Here is a 17943-nt window from a genome sequence, read left to right on the forward strand (position 1 = left end):
CAATATTATTTTGCATGTTATTGTTGCAAAAAAAAATGTTTTTTATTTCTATGAGAATTTTCCTATCATTTATTATATGGGGAGTGTGCCCTTAGAAGTACACTTACTCTCTTGGGTCAATGATACTCACAAATTCAATGACATTATGTTATCTTAGGTTAGGAATTTTTTCAAGGGATTCTTTTCATAAACCATTTAAGTTGTATGCTTCTTAATTATTCTTGATGGTTCATCAAAAGATGTTGGTACTTTTTGTTCGAACAAAATACTTCAGAGTCTCTAAGTAACGATCCCTCAAGATACCTATTCAAATTGAATTTTCTAAGCTCCCCATCCCATAATGAGCATTTTTGGAGCATATCATCCAATTATTCAACCATTTTATTTGCAAAAACCCAAACTAAAAAGTGATGCCTCAACTCCACAAGAAGGCTTAATGGCAAGGTAGACCTCATTGAAAAATCTTAAAGAATTTATCAAGATTTTAGAATTGGCCTATATTTCTTATAGGATCACCTACGTTAGCATACCAAAGACATGTTTCTAGTGTCAAGCTCTAAAAACACAAGATTGAATATCATTTACTTATTCCCAAGCTTCCTACTATGTAGTTTCCACATAAATATCCAAGTCTTTTTCTTCATGTATCCAAGAGATTGCTTGCTCAGATTAGTGCTAAAAAATATTTAGTTATTAGATAGCCTAAATATAATGACATTTTACTTAAACCCTAGTGTGTCCATAAGATTTAGATTACTTTCGTAACAAGAAACAAAGTGATTATTTCCACAAATTGATCACACCTTATTTCAAATTCTCAAATTATGGTTACTAACATCTGCTCAAATACACCATGACATTATTAGAATATCTATTATGAGTCCTATACCTTTTAGGGATTCTAGTAGTCTTCCTAGAGACAATAGGTCACCAAGATGAGAATTTAGTAGTAAACATTACTCTACTTAACACAAAGACTATTTTTCTAAACCAACATTCATTATTTGAAAAGGGAAAAATTGTTGGGAATAAGGGTTTGCCTAAGTCAAACCCTAATTTAGGAATTAACCTTGAATGAAATAATGAAAATACTAAAATAAATAATGGAAAGATATATCTCGGATCTGCAATTGTTGATGATGATTATTTGTTCCTTGAAAGTAATCACATATGTTATATGAAATGGCATGAACATGACAAAACCCTAATCACACACACATGCTTGCATATGAATGATGTAATTTTGCTCCAGAATGGTTTAATAAAGAATATGCAGCCTTGAACATCTTTGAAAAAGCTTGATAATGAATGCTTCATGGATGCAAGAATGCTTTAGGTAGAATATATATTGAGACTTAGAATGGATAGATGAAATTAGGTTGATTAAATGTCTTCATATAGGGGGTTCTAGGTAAATTACCGATTAGCTTGACCTCAAATGGTCATGTGGATCCATGAAGATGAATTCCTATTGGAGAGATATGACCCTTGCCCCAATTCAAATTTAGGCCCCATTGAGAGGGCACAATGGTCCCTCTCAAAAAAGGGACCAAAATAAGCCTTAGGTGAAAGGGGTACCTCACCAAGGAACCTATCAATGGGTGTTCATGGCATCAAAACAAGAGAGTAAGCACAAAATGGACCTATATAGGTGATGATGATAGGACACACTAAAGTAGGGGCACAAACCTAAGGTGTAAATTGGCCTCTGATAATTTGCGATGTTGCATTTATCCCCAACTTTAATGGGACTATGAGCCTATGCAAATACTCATGGTAAATTAGATGAAAGAGATGTAGAGAGGAGCCATTAGGAGCACAATCACAAGGAGTATAAGAAATCACTAATTTTGGGGAACCAAGCCCCCAATCCTAGGAACTTAACTCACTCAAGCATATGCAAGAGCAAACAAAACAAGGAAAAAAAAAAAGACACACAACAAACAAAAGCCAAAAACCAAAACAAGACCTCAAGTCAACTAGTTGAAGAGATATCAATATCAAAATGTCTCAACCACTAATATTTAGACTTAGAGACCATTACATTAAAAGAGGAGTGAACCCAATAGATCTAGCCACAAACTAGCAAGGATAGAGCTGAGAATTCTTATTGGATTCACTTCTCTTTAGGGGGTGTCCTCTTTTAAGTTGAATTGTGAAGATGTTGAAATTAGGATAAATGTGTTGGAATTAAAGTAAAAACACATGAATAGTAAGCTACAATCATCAGATTGAGCCACGAACTTGGATCTGAGGAATGTAATTGTAGTCGGATCTATTCCCAGAAGGAGCTCCTGAAAAGTCAAGATCAGTACATGCCCATGTCATACCGGTCCTCCACAATTTTCTTCATCCAAAGGTAAATATATTTGTCACTATAAATAAAGTCAATTATGAATATTGTAGCTATGTACATGTTCTTGTGCACACTCAAGAAGGGAAATAGGTTGGGAATAGGGGTTTGCCTTAAGTCAAACCTCAGTTTCGGAATTAACTATGAAATATAAATGAAATGTAATTGAATTGCAGTAATGGAAATGTTCTCCTTTTAACGGAGATGCTAAATAATGACTGAAACACTAATGATATAAATTTTGATGGAGTTTTGTTTGTCTCCACAAGGAATTAGGGTTTCATGAATTCTTAATACACATAGAACATGAATGTCAACTCCAATGGTTGAATCTTGACCTTACTTCTGCTCCAATGCTTGTAAGAAGATTGATTGCTTGCTCACTTGAATTTGAATGAATGCTTGATTGCTTGATTGAATTCCTAGATGTTGAAATTATAGGGGTATACCTCCTTTTATACCTTCCTGTCGAAAAACAACTAATTTTTTGACATGAGCTGACACGGGATCTAGGTCCCCACAAAAATGATGTGACCGTTAAGGGTCCCAAAAATGGGTCTAGATTGGGAGGACTAGGGTGGTGCACACTTTGGTCCTAAGGACTAGGGTGTCAATGCCCTGGTCCTAACCATTCAAGAACCAAGAAATAAGGGGGAAATGAAGTGCAAAGTAAAAATAATGATGGTATGAGCAAAATCAGGGCTCCAATCAAGCCTCGAGACATGAATGACAAGGTGAGGGTACAAATGAGGACAAAATTGAAATGAAGTATAATTTAGGATGTTATATTTAGCCACCACTTTAGCAGGATTGTGAGACTAAGAATACTCTCGGTAAATTATAAAGGTTCACATTAAAAACATTTATCAGGATATCAAAGAGACAAAATTAATTTTGCAAATTAACTTGAGTATCAAGATATGAAAAGAGTGAAGTATTTCAATCCAAGTGTATGCCCCATGTTAAAGTGATTACATACGCTACAACGAGACCAATTTATTTAAGGTAGCCTGCATCCTAAAAGCAAACATGCTACTATGATGATATGCCCCCAAGAAGGACACGTCAAAAGAAAATGATCACAAAACACAAAAGAAATAAGGGTTCTACTTAATTTTGGGGTTAGTGTGCTCTTATGATAAATAATGTATATCATGTATATATTTGCATTGAATTGTCCTCATCCTCCAAAGAAAGTAGAACCAAAATGGTAGAAGGGCACATGTGTCTTTTGAGACAACATAGGAGAGACCAAAAGAGATTTCAATGCTTTGCATCATCCTTAAGTAGACAACACTAGAGATAACAAATAGAAGAATATTATGAACAAGCAAGAGAGGAGAAAGAATGTATGACATGAATGAAGCTAATCAAGCAAATCATATGCCTCCCAATCTTGCTCAATATTATTTTGGGAAGGTAGAAAAGATGCAAGAGGAGCAACTTTGAGAATGGTAGATGGAACTACCACAAGTTCCAAACAAGGACCATTCTCTAATGATGGGTCACTTTGTCTATTTTTTATTAGGATAAACAGGTTTTGAGGGGACCCGAAACCCCTTAGAATAGGTTTTTAAGGGACCTAAAACCCTCAAATTTTACCAGGATCTAAAACCCAAAACAAACAATTGCAAATGATAAATCAAAGAAAAACAACAGCCAAAAACCAGCCAAGCAGAAACATGTTGGCACAAACATAAGATCTAAGTTAACAAACAATAGACCTCAAGAAAAACAAAGAACGAGGTATTTTCGGGCACCCTTGGCCAACAAGAAGTGTCTTCCCATGCTCGCTCAACATGTAATAAAATATCTAAGCCATAGAGAACCACATAGCTTAGTCCTAACCAAAAACCAACACTGACCAAACTGGTCCTTGAAAACTGGTAGCATCCAGTCTGTCCCTGTGAAAAGTAAATAACGTAGGATTTTTCTAGGCTCCCTCAACCATGAAAGTAGGTTTTACAGGGCTCCCACAACCAGAAGTAGGGTTTTTCCAGGCTCCCTCATTCTTGAACGAGGGTTTTACAAGGCTCCCACAACCTGATAGCTAATCCGCCATATACCACCTGCAGCTCCTATAAACAAACACAACATCTGACTCCACCTCTATAGAAGAGAGCTCATCCCTGAAACAAACTATCTCTACCTCGACAGAAGAAGGTCCCACCTCAATAGACCGAACCAAGGAAACCTAAAGGAGCTGAGACAGAAACAAGAGAGAACGAGGCGTAGTTTTTCAAAATATAAGGACAACAAATACTAGACCCCATTGATAGAAAAACCAAGAGTTTTAAAAAGGCTCCCTTAAGCTTCCTCTAGAACAAGAAAATAGGGGTATACATAAACAACCCATAATCATAAAATGCCACCACATGGGGTTTTAACAGGCTCCCCAAACCACAAGAGCTAGGTTTTAGAATGGCTCCCAGAACCATAACAAAAAAAGTCATGCCAAACACCAGAGAACAGAGGTCAAACAGAAAACCCTAAACTCTCAACAACTCCCAAGGCACCAAGGAAATAGAGCATTCTATCCAAAAAGAAACTACCTGGAACAACCCCCTACACCCTATAGCGTCATGAAATTGCGACCCCCACAATTTCAACCACATTTTAGGTCCTCACCTAAGTGACAACATCTCTCTCTCGACCGAGACCCCCATCTGCACTTTCATCCTAAGTCTCCCCTTGTTTTAGCCTTCATGTTTTGTTAAGACTGTGTCTGGGCCCCAAGATAGGGCAGGACAGGGGCGTGGTGCCGCTATCCCCCTTAGATAGGGGCATGGCACCCCTATCCCCCTTGGATACGGGCATAATGCCTCTGTCCACCCTCTTAGGATGGTCCCAAGATAGGTCCCTCTGACCCTATCTGGATTTTAGGATTTCGAACCTCCCCGATGTCGGTCTTTGGTGAGATGAATTAATTCTCTGAGGCATGTATAAAAAGGAGTTAGTCTTCTCATTTGCATATAAGTGAAATACACGGATGAACAAATATACACAAAGAGGCAAAATTCAAGCTAGGCAATCTCCATCAAGCATTCAAGCATTCAAGTCTTCTTCTTCATTCATCCACTAGAGCAACATTACAACATTCATTTGCAAGCATGTGTGTGTGTTAGGGTTTTGTCAAGTTATGTGCTATTTCATACAACATTTGTGATCACATTCAAGAAGCAAAGCAATCATCATCATCAATTGCAGATCTACAAGGTATACATTTACAATTACTTTCTTTTAAGGTTGATTCCTCAACCGAGGTTTAACTAAGGCAAAACCCTATCCACACCCCTTCTTCCCTTCTTTTCTGTGTGTAGGTGGCAGGTGCATAGCTATAATTGTAGGTTTGGACCCCATTTGCTGAGATGAAAAAACCCTTTTCGACGTGCAGATTTTTCGGAGGACCGTGTGTACTTTCAACACGGTCACGATGACTTTTCTCCAAATTTGTAGGGCAGATCCGTATTAGTCTGAATATCTCAAATCTGAAGTTACAACATGATCTCGAACCGATAGCTCCTTATTTCATCCATTTTATCTCTCTTCTCTACAGAGTCAACAAGTCAACTCTCCTATTTACAAAAGAGGGCAAATCACATTCCAACCCTTGCAATCCACTTGGAATTCATATCCTTGTGCCCCTTGGATTTGGATCTAGTGGATTCAAGCCCCTTTTTTGAATGTAAAGTTTCTCCCAAGTCAAAATCATCCTAGTGGTTTCCGTTCTCTCTCCTAGGTGGGGAACCACTAGGATCCAATTTTCCACTTTACACACCCAGACAAAGGAAAACAACAAAACACATCTCCACCTCAATAGGAGATGGAGTCACCTCGATAGACCATGCTAAGTAAAACCCTTGAGAAAGAACATAGAGAGGATGCCTGGGATAGTAAAACCCACTATGGCCAACAACCACAGGAGAGGAAGGAAGCCAATTCCCACCAAAAACAAAGATGAAAATCCCACCTGAAAAGGCCAAAGGAGCCTACATGAAGAAGAAAAGCATGACAAGCATGGAATATTTTAAACCGCAACCACTGAATGAGGAAGACAACCACATAACACCACACATTGACAGATCTCGGTCTCCCACAAGGCACCCACCCTCAGGCTCACACTAGCAAGAAGGGAAAGCAGAGCCCTCGAGTAGTGCTTGGGGGGAATGATCTAGAGCTCTCCCACCGCCTCCCATCATAGCCCCAGGGATAACTGCCACCACAGTGACCTCCTCAGACACAAAAAACCCACCCCTGTCTCCATCTGCATCCTTTACATCATTTGATTCATCTACTTCTCCTCTGTCTCAGAAACCCTAGCCCCCGAACCTCGTTTGCTGCCTCTTATGCTCATTCTGCCCCTATAGCTCAAAAATTTTTTAAATCTTCTTCTTAGATTTGGGTCACTTTGTCTGTTACTAGGAGCTAGAAAATTAATGCTTGTGAGAATTGTTTAGATAATCATTGTCAACATCAACATATTCATATTCATCATTTGAATCATTATTATCAATATTGTTAGCTTGAACATTTTTTTAATCCATCTCTTCATCACGATTAATAAAAATTGGATCTTTAACATGAATAGAACATGAATCATTATCTTTCTTAAGAATCTTCAATCTTGGTGATTTAGGTTGAACTTCCTCCTTAGGGTTAGGTGAAGGTTGGACAAATGGTATCATATCAAAATTTGGTGTCTTTTGAGAGGAAATGGGTTGAGAAGAAAGTTCACAAGCCTTAGCACAACGTCTTTGTCAGTGTTCTCTCACACAACACTTTATTTTAGTTTTAGCCAAGGGTTGTAAAGGTTTAGGATCAATAGGCATAGATTTCTTATCTTCCTTCAAAGGAGGAGGAATAGGAGAAGTTCTACTAGGTTGAAAGATAGGAGATGTTGGATGCTTCCTTTTATAAGATGTAGGAGGTAGAATCACAACATATAGATGAAGAATAGAAGGTGTAGGAAGGAGACCGGGTCCATCATAAGGAGAAGGAATTGGTCTAGGATCTCTAGGCTTACTCAAAGATAAGATCATATCATTCTTCCACTTTTGATAAGATTGAAGAAGAGTATCACTATGAGATTTAAGAGGTTCAAATTATTTAGACCAAAATTAATCAAGATTAACATCCCCACGCCTCACTGTGGGTTGGTAAATGATATTTTTAATAGTTATGATTTTGTCATCATGAGGAAATTTTAAACACTTATGAATGGTAGAAGGGATCTCTTTCATGGAAGAGAGCCAAGGATGTCCCAACTTCACATGAAATTGATCAAATGTAGGAATGATAGCAAAAATGGCATCTAAGCACTTAGTGCCAACCTCAACAGAAAGAGTAATAGAACCAATACAGAGACAAGATTAACCATCAAGAATATTAACCACCACATCAAATTTATCAAATGTTACTTGATGCAATTGTAAATTATAAAGACATTCTTTAGTTATCACATTCACCATACATGTTGGATCAATGAGCACCACTCATGATCTATATGTATTTAATCTTTGCAGTGATATATAGTGGACCATCACGTGCTTAAATAGTCTCACTAGGATAAAAGGTAATGTATAGGTCCTTAGGAGGTGTAGGTTTATCAATAAGATTGACCACATTAATATAATCAGGACCAAGGTCATTAGGAGAAAGTGCAAGATGCACACACTCAATTATATTAGTAGAATGGGAAGGCAAAGGATTAGTAAAGATTTAAAGATTTTGATTTGGAGGACCTACAAATTTATTTCTCGTGTCATTCACACCAACTACAGATATGGTATTATTATCAATAAGGTTTTGAATTATACTCCTTGAGGAATAACACTTTTTAGTGATATGACTAGGTTGACGATGACATTGGCAAAAATCTTTGGAATCATGATAAGGTAGAAAAGGTTTAGATGTGTTAGTTGGTTTTATGGGAGGAAGTTTCAACATATTTTTTTTTAATAATTGTGTAATAATGTTATGCAAAGATTTAGAAAGGGGAGTAAATTGTTTCCTAAAATACTTGGATAAAGGAAGCACGCCTATTGTTGCAACTACTACTTGGGTATTGTTGTTCTCAATAAACTTGATGAATCCCTTATTCGGTTTAAACTTTACAAAATATTGTTGAGCACTTTCATTCTCATCAACTAGAGCCATTGAAGGATATTGTTCAAATTGACTCTCTCGAAGTTGATAGTTATGAAGTACTATGCATAATTGTGTAAAGGAAGTAAATTGAGAAAAGAGAAGCTTGTCTCTAGTCTCATTTTGAAAATTAGAAATAAAAAATCTTTGAACATCTTGATTAGGAATAGGATAAGCAATTTGAGAATACAAATGTTTATATCTACCAATAAAATCAGTCATTTTTTCTATTATAATGCCTTGCTTACAATGAATCAAATCTATCAAAGAAATTTTAGGACCAATATTATTGTGAATTTTTTGAATAAAACCATTATCTAATTGTTGAAATGATGTAAGTGAATAAGGAGGAAAAGAAAAATACCAATGCAAAGCTTTATCCCTAAATGTTCTAGTAAAATTGATTTAGCCAAAAGTCTTTGATCATGAGAAAAATCACTACACAAAGTTTGAAATGTTTTCACATGAGTCAAGGGATCACCTTTTCCATTCTAAAGCTCCAATTGATGGACTTCCACAAATTTAGGGGGGACAACACAAACAATATCATTAGATAATGGGCTTGCTACGTCAAATGTGGGCACACTAAACTTTGATTGGTTCATAGAGGCTATTTGTTGTTGTAACGATGACATGGTTTGAGCTAGGTTATTAATGGTTTCTTTGATGGATGGATTGAAATTAGACATGTTGGATTGGGATGGAGGAATAATATTATTGTATGGAGGAGGTTGAGAATAAGGAGGTGGAACACTATGATAGGTAGGTATGAGAGATGATTGGATCACAAATGGAAGACTCATGGAAGGAGGTATGAAAGAGTTTTGATTAGCAATGTTGCCCCCTTGACTAACATTTGTAGGATTAACATTTTGTGGGATAGTTGTGATGTTAGATGTGAAAGTAGGCACACTAAGCATAGGTGTAGCCATAGGAATAGAATGATTAATTTGACTAGGTGCTTGAGTGTAACCAAGGACTTCAGCACAAATTTTCATAGGCATGATATTAGTGTCAACAATATAAGAAAGACCACACAACAAATCAATGCCAGTTTTATTGCTTTGAACCATTATTTTTAATCCTTCCATCAATGGGATAGCCTCACTTTCTGAGTATCATTGACTCATCCATTGTTAAAGATTTTCAAATTCATTGTCAATCTTCTCCAATTTGTCAACAAAAACCCTAGTTAGTGATTCACCCTCATCATGAGAATTATGTACAGAATGGGGATAAATAAAATCAACCATGAGAATTGTGTAAAGAATTATTGGAATAGAAGAACCACCCACATTCTCATGAAACAAGTTATCCAAATTAGGCTCCATATTCTTACTAATTAAATATTGGGACTACAATTTCTTCTCATGAGAAATTTGAATTTGAATTTGAAAATCATGATTAAGCAATACAATTTTTTGTGTAAAAAAAGTGATTGATTAACCAATTAATTAAGCAATTTGACTTGTGAATTTGAAAGATACATGCATCTAGTTCATAGCATAACATAAGGATCAGATTTGAAAATTAATGTGAAAAATTATGCAACACACAAGATAAAATTTAGAATTATCTCTTTTTTTTGCACTCTCTACTAATTTGAATGCTTGGTGAATAAAAAATGAGGGAAATCCAATGATTTATAATGACTTTTCTCTCAACAACCACATTAAATACTCGCCGATTAAGTGAAAACTTAACACATCTTCCGGTAGAGAAGAAATCTTATCTTCTCACCATCAACCGAGGGTAATCTATATGATATTCAATTTGTTGCAATACCCCCAAAGGGTTACTTCTCAGTTGGATGAAGAATCTCCTGCCGGTGGAGGGTTACTTTGTTCTACCGGTGAAGAAATAGTCTCATCAACATTTTGATCTATCTTCCTAATCCATTTTTAAAAAAATTCTTGCTTTACCTCATCTACCTTTTCTTTCCCTTTCAAACTGGATCCTTTATTATTTGTCAGTGAAGTCTTACTTCTACAGAATTTTGCAATATGTCTAATCTTGTTACAAGCATAACAAGTTACATTATTCTTCTGAATAGCCTTTCCATATCCTATGTTAGGGTTTGTGTTGTGCATTGATTAGATAAGTGTCCATATCTTCCACAAACATAGCATCTCACATTCATTTTGTAGTTTTCTGAATTATGACCAACTTTGTTGCATTTGGAACATTGACCGGTGGGTGTATTAATGTTCTGATTGTTTCTACATCTACACTGATTTTCTCTATGACCATACTTGTTACAGTTAAAGCATTTCCCATTAAATTTATAAGCACTAGGTTGTCTTACTGGTTTGCTATGATCATGATTGTTTGCAATACCAGAACTTTCTCCAACTTCAAATCCAAGTCCATTAGTATCTCAATTAGGTTTCTGACTTTTCAACATGTTAGCAAGTTCCTCTAAACTTTTCTTGAATTTCTCTTTGTGTTGATTTGCAGTAGTTAACTCATTTTCCAGAATTCCCTTTTGTCTCATAAGCTCAGTTTTATCATGTTGCATGTGAATCAGATCTGTCTTTAGCATATCATTTTCATGACTGAGTCTTAGATTTTCATTTCCAACATCATTGAGTCTCCTAGTCAAGTCTTCTTCATTCTTCTTCCTGTCTTCAATGTCTTTACAAAACCTCATAGTCATATCTTTCATTTCATTCTTCATAGTATTGTTTTCTTGTCTCAACCTGTTCAAATGTTCATTAAGAGTTTCCTTTTCATCATCATATTTCTGTATCTTCTCATGAAGTTCTTTTCTTTTATTTTGAGCTATAGTAAGATTGTCCTGAACTCCTTGAATGAATTCCTGTGCAGTCCTCAGATCATCTTCAAGCTTGATATTCTTCAATTTCTGTGCATCATAATCTACAAGAGCTCCTTCCAATTGTTTTCTTAAGTTCTCCATCTGTACCGGTGTCAGAATCTTCCTCAAGCTATTAGGCTTTTGAAAATAAAGGACCAGGCTCTGATACCAATTGTTAGGATTATTGACAGTCCCAAAGATACTGAGAGGAGGGGGGTGAATCCGTATCTAACCGGTTAGCAGAATATTTTACCTTATTAAGAACTTTGCATCTTAAAACAATGTACCGGTAAATGAGAATTAATGCAGTAAATAAGAATAACATAGACAGCATAGAGAACACACCATAACACAAGATATTTAATGAGGAAACTTGGTGTGGGAAAAATCTTGGTGGGATTTGTGACCCATAATATTCACTCACTGCCCAATGAATAAATATTACTTACAATGAGGGGCCTGCACATGCAAGAAGGCCAACTTCCTAGAGCTCACTGCTCAATGAGAGTCACACTGACTACAAAAGTGGATTATGAAATCCAATACAATGTACTGCTTCAAAATAGCATCTTCATATACTGGATTCAGTACTGGTTAAAGCTTATTTCATTACCAAAACCTTCGTTGTCAACTATATCACCTTATACAAAAATATTATCCATATGTTCTCTCCATGCATACTGAATGACCTATAAGATCTGATAGATATATATGAGTCTTTTACAATATGCCATGTTGGCTTTACAAAAGATAATTACATTAAAATACAATAAACAAAAGTTTATTCCCTATCGACTGGGGTGCCTGTATGCATTATTGTCGTTGCTGGTGAAGTGTCCGTCGGTGTATGTAGATGTCTGTCTCCAACCTATGTATTTTATTTATTGCCACATTCATTTCCCCACAAAACCATTTGAGCTATCCATCTTGTCTTTGCACATCATTGTGAATGCCTTCACAATCTTGGTAAAGACTATAATCAAGCTCAGAGGCTTAGTATTTGCAGAAGTGGAAGGGTTTGTGGGAGAAGGGGTAGGGTTAGCATCATCATTAACATTCTTGGCAAGGGACCAATCTGAGCTCATAGTTTCAGAGGAGTGACAATGAGGTCAACATATAAGTTGGGGTCATAGGAAGACCCGATTTCAATAGTGGGGATCCCACTAGAGGGGGTTTGGTCCAAATGAAAATAATACAACCTATGGATAAGACATTATGAAGGGGGGGTTTATCTTTAGTAACAACCCTAGAAATAGATTGAGACAAGAAAGATAAAACCCAATAAGGAGAGTTCAATCTTACCCCATGGCCAGGTGGTTCAACATAGGGAAGAGCTGAAGGTGAAATCTTCTCTTCCTACCATCCAGAGTGAAGTATTTCATGAACAGCAGGGTAGCCTCCTTCCAAATACCGAAGAGCTCCTCTCTATTGTAACTACTTTGGAATTTAGAGACCCCTTCATTAGGATCAAAGGAACGATCAAAATCTTCCTTATAATTCCCCTTAGGTTTTTTGGGGAAGGTGACACCATGTAGGTCTGGAACCTAGATACTTTCGCAATGGTCTCCTCAGAAACCACAAAGGTAATACTCCCAATCTTCATAGCGCCATTATCCCATCCTTGAGCAAAATCCATAGATAATTTGGGATCATGGTCGGTCATACCCTCCACATAAGAGTCCAAGTTTCCCTGAATCACCTTGTTCCACAATTCACCATTATTTTTAAACTGGCAACATTCATCTAGATCAATTTGGTTCAAATCTACTCCCATATTTGCAAACCTAGAGGCCAAATTGAGATATCTTCTTGGCAATAATATTATAAAGGATTACACTCTATAATAATTTTGTAGCTATTGATTACTAATTAATACATTGATTTAGTTTATATTATATGGTTTTTCTCTTGAATGAGTTTTCCTCACGTAAGGGTAGACCCACAATAGTGAGTCTCATTTGTGGGACCTAAAAAATTTGGATGGGGATGGGGATGCAAATCATGAAACACCTTCATTCAAAGATGATTACATAAAAAACCTTCAAATGAAAGTCCCTTCACTTTTAATATTTTAATTTTTTTGTAAATGGAAGGGAGATTCAAATAATTTTTTTTGTACAACTTCATTCTAAGATGCCTTCATTTGAAGCTCCTTTGATGGACACCTTGGATTTCCCTTTCTACCTTAGTGCTTAAATTTGATTCAATTTTTTTGAACTTCAATCTTTGGTTGGACCAACAAATGGAATCAATATGATAACATAATTTGCAAGATCGTATCCTAATAATAATCTTTCTAATAAGTAAAATTAAATATATTTTATTTTATTATAATATTTATTTTCTATTTTTCTAGTAAACATATATTTTTCATGGAACATCAAAATTCATATTCCACAGATGAAAAAATACTAAAATGGAGAAAAAAATAAAAAATATTTGAATACTAGATATTGATGTCTTTGCTTCCACAATCTAAAGGTTAGTTTGGATATATAGAAATTTTTTTTAGCATTATGATATAATCCTATGTCTAATTTATAATTAATCTCATCTAAAAAGTAAGAAAATAAAATGTGTAACAAAAAAATTATGGAAAAGTATCTACATGCTAGATACTAGAGTTATGAATCTATTTTACATGATATAGGTTTATCCTCTTTATTCAAAATTTATGCATTAGTCATTTAAAAAAATACTATTAACTAGAGAAAATAAGTTATTAAAACATACATAAAAAATGTCATAACTAATTTAATTTTTTAAAATAGATTTAGATTCTACGTGGAATAACTCAAAACTTTTTAGTTCACACAAGTTTTGAAAATCTAAATGGTTTAATTGCTATGAGTGATAGAAAGTAAAATTTCAATTACAAATGTTGATTTTAATATCTCATAAATTTGAATTAAAAATATTGATTTAAATATCTCATAAATTTGAATTAAAAATATTGATTTTAATATCTCATTTTTATGAAAAAGTGAAACAAACCATCATACGATGACATATAAATCACTATGTTATAATATATTATAATTAAAAATATTGATTTTAATATCTCATTTTTATGAAAAAGTGAAACAAACCATCATATGATGACATATAAATCACTATGTTATAATATATTATATATTATTTTTTTAATTTTTATCAACCAACAATATACGTATTTGAAATTTATCTCTAGAACCAATAGGATTCATATGAACATGTTGCAAGTGCATATCAAAGGACCGATATGAAGAAGGTGAAGATAGAGCTGGATAAGATGTTGAATGTAGGAATTATTAAACCATTGGAAGAAATAAGGATTTGTGTGTATTTCTAGTAATTGAAGAAAACCTGCATTCATGAACCTTTCCGTAGCCCATTCACAAAAGAGATCTTCGAATCAATTGCCATGAGGGAAATATATTCATTTACAATTGGGTTTTTCGAATACCACCAAGTGAAGATAAAGGAGGAAGATCGGCCTAAGACAACATTTGCTATGGATTGGACATCCTACATGTATACAATCATGCCCTTTGGATTGAAGAATTCACCAGCAATATTCAGCCAAATCATGATCAGTATTTTTACGTACTTCATACACTATTTCCTGGAAGTATAGTTGGAAGATTGGACGATATATGGACTAGTGAAAGACAACATCCAAGTGCTCTGGATCATATTAGATAGATGTAGAAGTGTTCGAATATCACTTAATGCAAGGAAATGTGTGCTTGCAGTACCATTTAGAATGGTGTTGGGACATATCATATGCAACAAGGGATTGACGGTAGATCCTATGAGGGATTGATGGTAGATCCTACCGACACCAAAAACTGTACCAGAGATGAAAAAGTTCTTGTGATATACCAGTTATCACCAGAAGTTATAAAAAGGTATGCTAGCATTGTTGTAGCACTGAAGAATTGTTGAAGAAGAAGAGTGGTAGGGGAATCACTTGGAATAAAGGGGGACAAAAGTCGTTTGACATCCTAAAGCAGAAGATCACTGAAGCACCTATATTGACATTCTCGGACTAGAATATACCATTTCATGTACGTGTTGGTGCTTGTAAAATAGACATATTGACGGTCCTGGCACAAACTAAGGGGAATAAGGATCATCCAATAGCATTGGTATTAATATGTTTTGGTATCAAATTGCCATCTAGCTGTTTTATTCTGGTCGCTTTGAAATCATTGATCTCGTGGATGTAATGAGGTCCCAACCATTGCACTTTGAGCTTCCCTTGCTTCTTGTGTTTGTTATCACACATCGGGACTAGGTCCCCTATTCTTAATGTCTTTAATCTCAGATTTCGGTCATGCCACTTTTGTCTCTACCACTCTAACTGGTGATTGTATATTGTAATTTGTCGTAATTCATCCAATTTGCTCAAATCTTCTAACCTTTGTACTAAATACTGGTCATCCTCCATCTGCAAAGTTAATGCAGTCAATATATTGGGTATGATGAATTTCGTCGAAACTATAGTATCCAAATCGTAGACCAACTTAAATGGGGTATATTTATCAGTTCACTTCTATGTAGTGCAATAGGCCCAGAATATTGCCAATATTTTTAGGTCCCAATCTGTTAGATATTTTTGTCACACATCTTAGTTAATGCCTTTCCTATTATCTAACTCCACTTCGGTCAAGTCCAGTTAATTGGGCCACACAAACGATGCACGACTTGTCCTTTGTACACCATCTTGTGCAAGCCATTCTCACTTTAAGACAATGGTAAATATCATATAACTGGAAAAGATAATATATGCATGCAGATATAAATATTTTAAAATAAATTCAAAAAAGAAAAACAAAACTCTGACATATTGAATAGCAATTTTAAAAGATTTAAAATCTGAATAATTAAAAATTTCCACACTATATATCTACAAACAATGCTAATAATCTAAAAAATAAAAAATAAACATATAACAAATAAAATATAAAATAAAATTTTAATTTATCATATTTTAAATATTACTTATACACAAAACACTCATCTAAAAAAATCATCAAGGGATAAAGAGGAAGGGAGAAAACAAAAACAACTTTCAAAACTCCTCATTAAATTCCTACCTTTACGATCTAAGCACATATGTTAGAAGTAAAGCTGCAAGAAATGAAGAAGTAAAGACACAAAATTATTTTGATCAAATAAGAAGCCACTACTACATAGTGGGGGGTTTTAAGACAATATTTGAGACAATTTTTGAGTAAATTGTCTTAACTTGAGACAAAATAAAGATTGTGCATTGTCTTAAATATTGTCTTTAAGTGAGTGTCTTAAATAAAGACAATAAAAAACACCAGCATTATTGTCTCTACAGAGACAAATGTCTTTAATCCCACTTATTGTCTTTCTTAAGACAAGAAAAATATTCTCATTAGAGAGAATACCACTTTTGTCTCTCAAAAGATGATATAAAATAATGAATTTTAAAAAATAGCTCACTATTTAGATAAATTAATATTGTTAAATATAAATTACAATATCATTGATTAATTCATGTTAGGGCACGATGGAATCGAACCACCAAAGTATAATTATGTCCTTCAATAATCTTGGGTCTCACTACAGATTCAAAATGAAATCATGAATTAAGCTTTTCTATAATCATAAGTGGTAAATACAACTTAAATTATTTGCACAAGAGAAACAAACATATTTTGAATGGTAAAGAAACAAGTCACTCTATCAAGACATACATCCAAACTCTTTAAAATGGTGGAAAGCTATATCTTGAAATGGTGGAAAGCTTTTGAACCCATCCTCGTGGTCTCTTTAAAATGATCAAGCTCTTATAGGAAAAATAATGAACTCATGCATTGCAAATGTTATATACAATTAGAAAAAAATAACCAAATATTCAGTGCATCTTATCTACATTCAAAGACCTGCATGCGATATTTAGAAGCAGTAATGTGTAGGCCGCATTCATTATGGAAACAGTTAAGACACGATATAATGTGAAATTCATAAAAGCCAAAAAATATGCTATATCTTGAAATGGTGGAAAGCTTTTGAACCCATCCTTGTGGCCTCTTTAAAATGATCAAGCTCTTATAGGAAAAATAATGAACTCATGCATTGCAAATGTTATATACAATTAGAAAAAAATAACCGAATATTCAGTGCATCTTATCTACATTCAAAGACCTGCATGCTATATTTAGAAGCAGTAACGTGTAGGCCGCATTCATTATGGAAACAGTTAAGACACGATATAATGTGAAATTCATAAAAGCCAAAAAATATGCTATATCTTGAAATATTAAAGCCAAAAAATATGCTATATCTTGAAATGGTGGAAAGCTTTTGAACCCATCCTCGTGGCCTATTTAAAATGATCAAGCTCTTATAGGAAAAATAATGAACTCATGCATTGCAAATGTTATATACAATTAGAAAAAAATAACCGAATATTCAGTGAATCTTATCTACATTCAAAGACCTGCATGCTATATTTAGAAGCAGTAATGTGTAGGCTGCATTCATTATGGAAATAGTTAAGACACGATATAATGTGAAATTCATAAAAGCTCACAAATATATCAGCAACATGAATTTTGAGAGGAATGTTGACAATAAATTATTTAATTAAAAAACATACCCACATTGCATGTTT

The sequence above is a fragment of the Cryptomeria japonica genome, chromosome 10 (genome assembly GCF_030272615.1).
Source record: "Cryptomeria japonica chromosome 10, Sugi_1.0, whole genome shotgun sequence".
NCBI lineage: Eukaryota > Viridiplantae > Streptophyta > Pinopsida > Cupressales > Cupressaceae > Cryptomeria > Cryptomeria japonica.